Source organism: Apteryx mantelli, chromosome 2, assembly GCF_036417845.1.
Source record: "Apteryx mantelli isolate bAptMan1 chromosome 2, bAptMan1.hap1, whole genome shotgun sequence".
Taxonomy (NCBI): Eukaryota; Metazoa; Chordata; class Aves; order Apterygiformes; family Apterygidae; genus Apteryx; species Apteryx mantelli.
Window position 1 is genome coordinate 162,355,826 of NC_089979.1, and position 12,159 is coordinate 162,367,984.

Genomic DNA, 12,159 nt, shown 5'->3' on the forward strand with positions numbered 1-12,159 from the left:
TAACTAACGTCTAGCATGTTAATGCTTTAAAATATAAAGAAGTTGACCATAGTTGTCCTACGGGTTCTTCCCACTGAGGGATAGGGATGAAACTGGTGATGGAGTCAACTGTGTAGATGTTACATGGCTTATTTATAAAGAAGGCATAAAATCCTGCTCCTCTAGTCTCAGGAGGAATTAAATGCAAAAACAGACTTCTTTTCCTTCTTGTTTTTCTCCTTGCAGCTCCAGGTGTCTTCCCGACAGTCAGCACTTAGCGCCAAAAGTAGTCTCTCAGCTTTCTACATCAGGGCCATGCTTTAGTGGAAGTGGATGGTTTTCTGCTTTGCTGAGCATTTATGTGTACAGATCCTTTATTAACAATATTACTGTTATTACTTACTGAGATACCCGAATAGAAGAGATCTGAACCCATGTGACACCTCAGTGTAACTGGTAGGTAGTTTTGGAGGCTTTATTCTATTTGCAGTCAGGAATAATTTCACATTGGAGGAGATGGTTTTGAAGAACTGGCTGTGACTGTCCTTGGGGAAATTTTGTCAGCCTTCCCTCTACTTTCCCACACTGCTTTGCATCCTACCCCGGGCAACTGCTCTGTGTACCTGTGTGGGCCTCAAAGCTCAAGGACAACAGTGACCAGATGTCACCTCCTTGCTGAACGCTGATTAAGAGCCATAACACTGGATCTTTGCACTCTCATGCTCCAGAAGAGTTGGCACACCCACTATATTTTTTAATCTAACCCTTCTGTCAGGCTTGTTTCTCCTGCATCTAAGCTGGGCCTGTACCAAGGACCTCCTAGCCCTCTGGGGAAAGATCAAAGAGAAGAAATCTTGATGTCCAAGATTTTTAGGCTGTTGCTACAAAAAAGGCCAAGCAAGGCCACAGAATTCCAGGTAGCTCCAGGTAAACCTCAAGGCCTTGGAGGTGGCTTGCTGAAGGCCAAGAGAATAGCTTCTGCATCACCTTTACCAGCTATCCACAATATCAAGAGGCAACTAGAATTTTGGTGCAAGATATCCTCATATTCTCACAAAGCAGCATACTGCTGAGAGAGACGAACATGCTCAAGTGGATCCTCTGCACAGAGGATCTCAAGAGCTCTGCTCAAACCCAGATCAGTCTCCAGGCAAACATCTCCACTGGCTCGCAGCCTTCTCATCTGTAATACTAACAGCAACACCATGAAGGAGACCAGGAAACACCATTGCATTCGCCTTTACTGTAACTCACTGAGACTTTGTGCAGTGGTAGCTGGTGCTGGGCATTGTCATCTTGAGCAGGTTTGAGCCACACTCTCCGGCCTAAACAGTCCTCTGCATGCCTGATACGAGGAGACCGGTCAGTGAAAATGCGCTAGCAAGTCCAGCTCCCTTGAGTGGCCAGACTGCCAGCTGCAAAGCCTTCCTCCAGCCTCAGCCAACACTTCATAGCACCAGCTCTTGCCAGCTGACCCTGCACGTCTTGGGCTGTGTGTTCAGCCCCTGTGGATACCGTGTGCAGCAAAGAATCCCTATCCATACAAGTGCATAACTCGAGGAAGTCTCCCACAGTTGCATTACAAATATATGCCGTGTTTGGACCGTTCAATGAATGGGTTTAGAAAATGAGCGTATGTTAGTAGAGATCTTGTCAAAGAGGATTGGTGATTTGTGATCAGTAAAATCTTAGGCAGTTTTAACAATTCTGAAGTTGCTTTCGATTTGCAAAATTTTATTAGCTTGTTCTTCTGATATGTTAAAAAACAATTACAGAAGTAAGTAAATAAGGCCCCACATGGCACAATTCACTAGGCACAAATAAGGTTAGTCCCAGAGAGACCCGCAGCTTGCTGTAAAACAGCAGTATCAACACCAAAACTTTGACAATTCTCACAGGGAATATAAAATGGGATTTCAGGTACAGAAGTCACTCTAGAATGTGTCCGACGTTGTAAGGCCAGGAGCACCTTCTTACCGCGTGGCACAGTGGCAGCTATGCCATCCAGCTACATGACATCAGGAGGCATTAGTGTCGCGAATATCAGTGGTATGTAACTGGCTTCCCTTTAGCCTTCCTCAAAAAGTAGCAACCTTTTCCTATTTCAGTGCATGGGCAGGGACGTGTCCTCCAATAAAAATATTGCCTGTAGCATGGTATAATCGGGTTCCCTCACTGGACCGCAGCAGGTTCCCTATGCCGTTAATTTGAAGCCTGAGCACATATTGCCTCACTGACGTTCCTCTGCTGTATTGCATGTCACAACCCAGCTTATCTCTGTGTATACAGTCAACCCGTGTAGTCATCCCTGAGACCATGGCAGTTTCTTCTTCTCCAGTTTCAAAATATGGGGAAGGGCAGCGGAGAAAGTCTCTAAGGTAGGGCTAGCCCTAACTGGGAAGAGGCTCTGGGGCATCTAAAACGTGAAGGGAATTGTACAAAAACTTGCCTATTATAAAACTGAATAATGAATAAGGGTCTGTTACTTTTCTCACCCAAAGTTATCACCTTGCACAGCCAAGCCACCCAGCATTAACTGCCACACAGATTGAGAATGGGAGTGGGAGGGGAAGGGGTGAGGCTGTGTTTGGGGAGCTACCGTAGGCTCCCCTCAAACATGGAGGAAAGAAAAGCAGTGTAGTCACCAAGAAATGGGCAGGAGAGGGGCTCGGTTTCACTCCAGAGTCTGCAGAAGATGCCCCCAATGGTGAGGAACAGCCAGAGTCCCCAGCAGTCAGCAAGCTGCAGGAGCAGCCGGTGGCCACCACAAATAGGAAGCCCTCGCGGGAGAGGATGCGCTGGCAGAGCTGCCGTCCTGCTCCTCCAAACCCTGCAGAGCTTGTCCTGGGGAGAAGAGCAAATTGCCCATAGGAGCCCCTTGCACAGCTCCTTCTCACCGGAGACGGGAGACGGGCGGTGCCAGGCCACCCCATCCCCAGCGCTGCCAGGCAGTCTTGCCCCACAACCAGGAGCCTTCTGCTTATAAGCTCATCACTTAAATTTCCTTTATCCCTTAATTTAACTCCCTAACTTTGGAGTTCTGCATTGAGACTACTCCCACTGCTTGCACTTCAGTTATGATAGATATTACTGGCACTTTTTGGACAATAAAGTCACATTTTCTGAAATTATACTGATGTTTGTATTTTCACCCATCAGAAAAAAGTGATGCTGTTAATAAAACTCATGAATACTCTAAGCAAATGATACAGACGAACCGTGTGGGCAACGAAGCTGCATAAGCCAGTAGAGGCAGACATTCAGATTGGTCATGCACCTAAAGGAAGGGCCTTACTGCCTTTAAAATTCATGGAGGCATTCAAAATACTCCATTATGATAGAGGGATGATTATTCGAGGAGCCTACTCCCAACACGCCTTGCGGATCGACACTCCACAACCTCCCCATTGAGCGGTATGGCCTACACAAGCACACCGAGCGTGGAAGCCTGCAGCCCTCGGCTAGAGACGCGCAGCACGAAGGCGCGAGAGGAGGAAGGCTGGCTGGGCGGTCAGTGCTGGCTCCTTGAAGAGCCATCCTTCATGGCCTGGGAAGACCCGTCGCATCCTTAGAGGACGCTGCTCAACATGGTGGCAGTAGCTCCTCCAAGTGTCATAGCTAGTCCCCCAGGACCTCAGCTCTACACGTCTCCATTTTGGTGAGATCATGTGCTTGTGTTTTGCTTTGGAGTTTCTTCTGTTTTGTAAAGAAACTTAAGTGGTTTTGCTACTCTGACTGAAGGGCAGAGGTTATATTTACTCGTTCCAGTGACATTTTACCCAACCATAAAAATATCAGCAATGAACTGAACACTAAGAAGTCAGAACTGCATAGCAGAGTGCCGAGATTTCAAAATAGCCTTTTCTTTTCTTGTTTGTTTGGGTTTTATTGCCATTACTAATATCACTAATCATTACTAATATCACTTCCAGGAAGCAAAATTTCCCTATACTTCCTTTTCTGGTAAGTCATATATTGTGTTTGGTTTCCTACCCACATGATATTTGAGAGGCATAAGGAAGAAAGGGACAGAGTCTCTGGACCCATTTTCTGGACTGACTCCATACTCCATACTCCAGACTGGATGGTGCAATTAGTTAGTACTAGTAGGGTTGTTCTGCTCATGGATTGATGAAAGGTAACATTGGCAATGGCAGAAGTAGGAAGGAGTACTAACAGGCACTGCAGGAGGAGCTCTAGATAGGTAGACCAATATTTAAATAAACACACTGGATATACAGAGACCAGGATTCTGCAGCGTCTGAAAGCCAAGAATAAAACTTCAAACTCTTCCTTCTGAACTTGCACTTCTACATATCCAGCAGCACTGAATTAGAGCCTGAAGATGGAAACGTGCAGACAGAGAACACCAAGGCTGATTCTCTTTCTCTCTTTTGATCCTAAGATGTTTTTTCCGAAAGCAAGGTCTATCTTAGAGTAACACAAATGAAAAAACTTTGTGTTAGGATAAGATATTACAAAATACTAAAATTTGAAATGTCCTGAGTTCCCAATATTTATGTGATTGGTGCCTGACTAATACTCAAACCTCTGCTTGGAGAATCTCAGTGTCACTTATTTGAAGCCATTACTCTTGGGAACCAGGTAACCAGGTTCCAGGAACCGGGTACGTTTTCAGGTTTTTTTTTCAGTTTCTCTTTCCAAAAACCATTTAGTGTAATTATGGGGTAAGATGTACTAAAACAAAAGTGCTAATGAATTCCCAGACTAGCACATACATTTAGCTGACTCCAGGATTCTTGGGGTGAATGACAGCAACACACAGATAGGACAGAAGGCATTTCACCTAGGAAAGCCATCACCATACAAAGCAGAACAGTCAAAGTCTTGGGGAAACCCTCGAGCTCCGCTAAGTTTAATGGGAACTGAATGCAAGGCAAATTATCTTACGCTGTGGTCTCCAGTTCCAGATTTCTTCACTGTCTGAAGCAGTATACCAAGGTTCAGAGCTGTGCCAAAAGAAGTCCATTGTAAAATAAAATAAATGCAAGCAGACTGGAGTAGAGGATGGAGCCTCACCCCACTGAGGACTTGCCTTGTTTCCCCACAGGTCTCCTTCTCGCTAGTTTGTTGGTCTCAGTGCTCAAAAGCAGATCGTGATAATCCTGTATAGGGTGACATTAGATTTTGAATACAGAAGAAGAGAGAGATCAGTGCACAGTCTTGAACCAAAACCACACAATCCTGGGGGGCTGTAGTTGGATAAAAACCGTAGTTCCCCTGAATACGGACTTGCCTTTTTGTAGAGATAGCTGGTGACCTTGTTCAAACGCCAAGTATCTATTTTTAATGCATGAAAGGAAACGTAGAAGATACTTGACCACGTGGCTTGTCAAAAGTTCTGCTGGGAAGCAGCAAAGCTTAACAGTCAGTTGTAAGACAATTTAGCAAACACGGGGCTTAAAGGCTTGAGTGCAGAGCAGCTTTGCATAAATAAGGGGTCCTGAGCCACGAAATGGAGTAGGCCAGTGCCATAGGCTGGGTCCATGTCCATCTCCAACCACCAGCTCAAGTCATGAAGTTGCTTATTTGCTGGAAGTTTGCATTCACATTCACAAATATAAGCACAAATACAGGCTCTCCACAGCAACCTATTGATTTAAATGCTAATGACTACAACATAAGCTAAACAATAAACCTCTCAAGAAAAACAGACCTAAAACAATGTGAAGGGGCAGATACAGACAAAAGAGATGGAAAGATTTCCCATGTGAATATAAATAAAATTAAAGACTAATAACTAATTTTAAAAGCCTTACTAGTTTGGAGACGCTACCCCTTAAATGATAACTTGTTATTTATAACCAGCCTCTGGATATCTTGCCCACAGCAAATGGTTTCAATTAGGTGGATATTGGTCTTTTTTATCAAATCTCTTTGTCGGGCCATAATTGCATTGCTTAAGTTGGACTTTGCACCAAAGCTATCAACAGGAACGCATTACCAAGTGTGCCGCTTTATTGGCATGACTCAGGGTCCTCAATGTAGTGTGAGGGATCTCAGCCACAGAACCTAAGTTAAAGTTGCCTCCTGCCAATCCACCACATGCTAAATTCCAGTAAATTGCTTAATTAAGGTAATGAATGCAAACAACATTCTAGTCTGCACTATGGGTAGCTGGAAACACCCTCGCGTACATAAGCAATAACGCCTTATCCTTTGACATGTCCTTGACAGCGTGGCCTAGATTTTATCTATTCCTTTAAATCAAAGGAGGGATCACTAAGAGCTCATATGTGCACACCTCTTTTAAACTGTCCCCTTTCATTGTACAGAAAGTATTTCTGCTTAACTATTTTGGTACTCTCATTTATATTCCCTATTTCTAGAAAGACTCGTGCATATGTTTAATATATGAACAGTTCCAAGGAAGTCAACGGGAGAATTTATGTTTAAAGTAAAGGGTGTGCATACATCTTTACAAAGTCAGACTGGACTTTGCATCCATCCCCAAAGCTTTTCTCCAGCTGTGTCTGTCCAAACACATGCATCAGAACCACATTTCTAACCCTAGTCCCTTATTCCTCCAACTGGAAAGTTGAAATCCACAATTTAACTGTATGATCATCCTATTAGTAGAATATATCTGGCTTCCTTTCTCCTGTTTCTTTCCCAAAATACCAAGGACAGGGCATGAAGAAACCGTTGCAGTGGCTAGAGAAGAGCATGCACACACAAAGCTGATTGCCACTGACTGGAGAGGAAAAGAGCGCCGTGTTGACAGTCGCTGTTGACTTACGCTGTGATTTGGAGGTCTGTAGTGGCATCCACAGGTTCATCACACAGAGGTGAGCGACCCGTTTTCGTACTGTAACAGCTTGCATTCACTTCCACTTTGTTCTCCATCAAAATCCATGATCTAAATACGTAGAGCTCTGTAACCTTTTGCCAGTCTCCTCCACTTTTCATACCCTGGTCACTCACAGATCTGTCCTGTCAAGCAGCCATCGTGTTCAGCACACTCATCTTTTTGGTGTAAATGTTCCACTCAAAACACCCAGAAGAATATAATAACCTGGGTCATGGAAAAAAGTAGCTATGTATTTACTATCTCCGTTTCATTTCCTCTACTGCAAAGGATGGGCCAGTCTAAGACTCCATAAAGATGTCTTGCTCGATAAAAAAGCATAACTGCTGCCTACGTAATGTTAAGCTATAAAGTAACGGCAGTTTTTGCTCAGTGGTTGCATTCCTTCCCATTCTCACTCAAGCCAAGAGGAGTCTCCTGTGGTTATAGCAAGGGAACGGGAGACAAGCACTGGGCCGCTCTTGGCTCAACTAGTTTTTCTGTTCGTGCTGGACACGTGGTGACACTCCCCTCATCAGATCCAAGGTCCGAAAAGTAATTTGTTTTCATTTACAAACAGAAAAGGCAGCGCTATTGTACCACCACACGCACTGGGGAATGCTGCGCTACGGACAAAGTCTGTCCCTGGGTTTCAGCACAGGTGCTTTAGGTCCCCTAGCTCCCTCCCAAATCTCAGGCACCTCAGCCAAATAGAAACACGTTTTTTCCAACCTTTCCAAGCCAGCTGTGTTGCCGGTGCGGCAACTACAGCACCCAGTTCAGAGCCCTTATAGGGCCCTATCGGAGCCATGCGGAGATCCGAGCAAAGATCTGCTCACACAGACCACCTTGCAGGATGGTGCCTTAATTTGTCGTGCTCCTATAATAAATCAATTCCTTCCCTTTAAACCAGGGTTAGTCAGAAAACTCTTACTCATGCGTTTCCCACCCAGTAAGACACACTTCCTCGTAGTATTCATGTGAATGTGGTTTCTGACTGTGTCCTTACCTTTGCATCGGAGAAGCAGTCAGATAGATAAAGTTGGTTTTCCTGAGATATCAATACGTTTGTGAGTCCTCACAACCAAGAAATACCTATTTTTTCTACCCGCAGCTCCTCCTGCAAAGCATGTGAATGGTTATTGGACCCACAATCTCCACCCCTTCCCGCACGCCGCGGTGCAGCAAAGGGACATTTGCCTCCAAGCAAGTGGCCTAGGCCGGGTGCGGGTGGCCAGACAGCAGAGCTCTGTTTAACCTGAAAACACCACTAAACTCAGGCACGAGAGGTTTATGTGTGGTCAGGGCTGTAAAATCTCGGGGCCCACGTGCTTAGCCTGCCTCGTCCAGCTGTGGGAGGACTTCCAGCCGTGGAATAAGTCCTCTGCAGAAGTGCCTGCCTACGGATTGATGTGACTAAGAATTAATTATTGGGGAAACTGTATAAGCAGTGCTGGAAGTGCCCCTCCAGTATTCAACTTTTGGAATTAAAACAAAGTAGTCAAGAAGATTTTCCAAGGACAGCCTGTCCAGGTAAGGGCTGACATAGGTGGCTCAGTGCTTTTCTCTCTCACAGCCATTTCTAAAAAGGCAGCAAGATCCATAGTCATCACCTGGCTTTAAATTTATAGCTTATTAATTAACAAAAGAGAAAAAAAAAAGCCCTTTCTACTCCGGGTCATAGATTCTAGGCTGCCATTGAATGTCAGGAAATGTTCCCCTCCCAGCAGAGGATGTAGATTAAAAGGTTATATAATAACCTTTTTTTATCAGCCTTTCTGGTTGGCTTTGCATTTAGAATAACTGCCTTAAACGACTGGTTTTGGTCTGAGAAACTGTGTGCTTACCTGGCACCTGAGCTCTCGTGATTAACTTTGATGTCCTCCTCCGAGTATTCCCAGAGCACGCAAAGGGGACTCGTTGCAACCTCGCTAACTATAAATTAAAAAAAAAAAATCAAAATTGGACGTTGCTCTTTATCTCCTCCAACCCCTGCCTACCCATCAACGCCCCAAAGTTTTAAAAGCTTCAGCTTGTCTCCATTCCACTGATGGAATATTCTTTAATATTTTACAGCTCTGACTTGCATGTCTAAAAGTACTAATTAATCTCCCTAGATAAAAACTGGCACAAAATGGCACAAGTGAGAATAGCTCCATCCTTCCTCACAGCAATCGTGTGCCAGCTCATCTTGGAGCTTGTAATGATTTACTGTAATAGTTTTAGGCCCGTAATGGGGCCAATAACTGGCATCTGGAAGCTGTGAGGCTCTTTCCCAATGGATGCCATTCACATATAGTTATTTAATTAATTAACAGCTCCACTAGCATAAGCCAGTAAAGGGTCCATTAAAGTCTTTTTTTTTTTTTTAAATATCTTCCAAAGTAAGAACATATGCTGCACACTGCTTTTCCCTCGGAGGGTGCTTAACATTGCAACCTGTTTATCTTATGAGTGATTTTCAAATTCCACCTTAACCAGCTGCTTTTTGCTTGACTTTCGGATTCAGCAGGGCGCTCAGCGCCGCGCGCTCGGCGGGAGCAGCAGAATGGCATTCTACCTGCATGCGCTCACTGCAGCGCGAGGTGCCAAGCCCCGGGACCGGCTGCCTGGCCGCCTCCGTGCAGCTCCCAGACGTTACACGTGATGCACTTGCACTTGCCCGTTTCTGTGCTGAAAAAAAAAATAATAATAAAGTGGGGGAGTTCATTTGGAATAAGCAAAATATCAGCGAGAACACAAATCCTGCCAGACGCTTGAGGGAGTCAGTCAAGTTTGTAAAACGCATTTGAGAGTCCGGTCCCATGTGAAATGTGGAAAAGCTATCAGGGGGCCATAAAAGTAGCAAAAATGGGTTTGGTCTAGTTACAGTGCCAAAGGATTTTGCTTTCCAGACTATGAGGATTCCTATTCCTTAGGTTGAATTAAATGCAGATCAGGTCCTAATGCAGTCTAATGGGTGCTGGTCTGCAGCAGGGAGCGGGATGGTCCGTGAACCTCCCTCCTCCTGCAAGGGAGCTGAAGTGGAAGAGAAGAGTGACTTCCCTTGGCCACTGCCTGGGCACACACACATGCAGCTCCCTGTGGCCACATGGCAGGTCTTATCTAAGGAGCTGCCCCATAAGGACGTAGTAGACGTGGAACTGGAGCACCTCTAACACAACAGTAATGTCATTTAACGATAACCGTCAAAAAGAAGCACTGCTGACATAGCATGGTGTAGAGTTGGCTCCCTGGTGCTGGATGTCGATATGTAGGACATGTCAAAAGTTACATAAGCAAAATCCTGTTCTCCTCCCTGTTGATGATGTGTCGTGTCATTCCTCCTCCTGCTCTGCCTCCCTCCGGCCCTCAGCGCAGCCCTCGGGCTACAAGGCTTTCTCGGCGTGCCGCGAGGCTTTGGGAAACGGCCGTGCCCTGCCGTGGCTGTCGTCCCGAGCCCTTCAGCTGGCGCCTCATCCCTGCGCTCCAACGTGGCAGAAACCCAGGAGAATGGCAGCAAGAACTTGGTTGGCTGCCCTTGTGAGAGAGATGTCGGATTTGCTTTGCCTACATGTCAGGTGTGGATGAGTGAGGAGGCATCTTTTGCCTTGGAAGTTTCCTCGAATCACACTCCTGCCTAGGTAGAGAAACGCCTCAGGCCTGACGAGCCTCAAAAGTTTGGCACCTAGCTCACTTCCAAGTCCAGCTGGGCCTCCAAAACCGCTCTTCAGCCTACCCCTCCTAAAGCAGCTGGCCTGCCAGGGCTTCTGGAGCCCGGCAAAAGCGCAGTGAGAGAATCTGCCTCCTTACAAAATGCCATGGGAGTCACTACCGCCTCGCAGGCAAACCAGGGACTGCAGAAGACACGGTTCCCACTTTTAGGCAATTGCCTCATGGGTAGCACTCTCTGGGAAGTGGCACACGGGCTGAACTTCTTCGCCCGTGGGAGGATGTTCAAACCCACATCTCCCACTTGCCTCGGCAACACCTTAGCCATGGTGATAAGGCGCTCCCTGGGCAGGAGGAAGAAGGGAGACCATGCTTTCCTTATTGCTCGGAGGAACATGGCTGAATGACCTGTGATTTATACAAAGTCTATAAGCAGTCCCTGGAGCAGAGGCCAGAGCTCAGGCTCCCTCCACCCAGGTAAGTGCCGTCACCGATAGGCCATGCAGGGTCACCTCAGCTAACTTCACATATCTAGGAGTTAGATGTCTAGATGTCTCACAGAGGCAGCAGAGAAACAGGCATTTCTTGTCCTGGAAGGAGACGAATATCTCTCTGGAGTTCTTCTTCTTTTCCACTGACAGTAAATGGAGCCTGGGGTGACTAACAGAGTCTTTGAAGTCCAGTTGTTCAATATCTAAATCAGGGCAGATGAGTTCCCCCTTTCCTCCCTCCACCCCTTTCTCATGTTCTCCTTCTATCCCAATGAACCTTTCACATTGCTGCAGCTCTAACGAGAGGAACTGGGAGCACACGGTAACCCTGATCCCCCACTGAATGACCAAGAGTTGAGGGGCTAGGAGGCTCACCATGGAAGGGAGCTATGGGCTCGAACCACCTCCAGAAATTCTCCCGCTACCTTGCTGAGCGTGCAGAGGAGGTTGCATGACATAAGGGCTCCTTTCCCAGCTGTACTTTAACAGACAAGAGTGACCACTTCTTGGTTCTTTGTGACAGATGCTGTAGACACCTATCTTCTGCAAAGAAATGTAAAAAAAATATTAATTAATGTTAATCAGTACACTGTGGGTGGTTTCTGCTTTTGTGGCAAGCAGAGCAGATATAAACCTAGCTTGACTAGCTGTTTTGTTTTGCTGATTTGTACGGCTCCAGCACTCCAGTGAGTGTGCTCTTTAACAATGAGTCAGGGTTAATGCTGCTCATCCTCAAAATATTAGAAGTATCTCATAGTAGCCATGACTTCAGGTTCCTTGGTTAGTGTTCACGTGTAGATAACAAATTATCTCAAGGTGGAATGAAGGTTAAGCACACATATCGGGAATTTAAAGTAGAACACCTCTAACAGATTTTGCAACTGAATTAAAACCAAGCACTAGAAACCCAAAACACTCATATGTAAAGTCACACTTAAAAAATTCAAACAGGTTAAGATCAAAAAGTGCATTCTGCAAAAAATACATTCCTTAGCAGACTTTGTTTCATGAGAAAAATCCATATTCTGTCATAAGTCTCAAGAAAATTTTCTTGATCAGCTACAGCCATAGATTTTGACCTCTACAAGGTCACAGACAAGTCCAAAGACCCAGGATGGGACCTTCATGTGCCAACTTCCTACCTCCACATCTCGCCTTTAAAGCAACCTTCCATTTCTCTTCTACGTTTAAAACACATCAGACTGAACTTAGGAGAATATTAAGAGGTTC

The 12,159-nt window shown here is 45.6% G+C and overlaps 1 long non-coding RNA gene across 4 annotated transcripts in view; it reads right to left on the reverse strand.

Moving 5' to 3' along the window:
• Window positions 1-1,493: 1,493 nt before the first annotated feature.
• Window positions 1,494-12,159, reverse strand: part of LOC106485308 (uncharacterized) — a 35,786-nt gene continuing 25,120 nt past the window's right edge. The window contains exons 4-10 of one of the 4 annotated variants that reach the window (XR_010883536.1): window positions 11,305-11,472; window positions 9,348-9,460; window positions 8,635-8,722; window positions 7,797-7,907; window positions 6,740-7,015; window positions 5,020-5,105; window positions 1,494-2,823 (exon numbers count right to left, since the gene is read on the reverse strand). This is a non-coding gene — a long non-coding RNA (uncharacterized lncRNA). Of the gene's footprint in view, window positions 2,824-4,827; window positions 5,106-6,739; window positions 7,016-7,796; window positions 7,908-8,634; window positions 8,723-9,347; window positions 9,461-11,304; window positions 11,473-12,159 lie in introns of those variants that run through there. The other 3 variants (XR_010883535.1, XR_010883537.1, XR_010883538.1) reach the window with 3 other exon arrangements.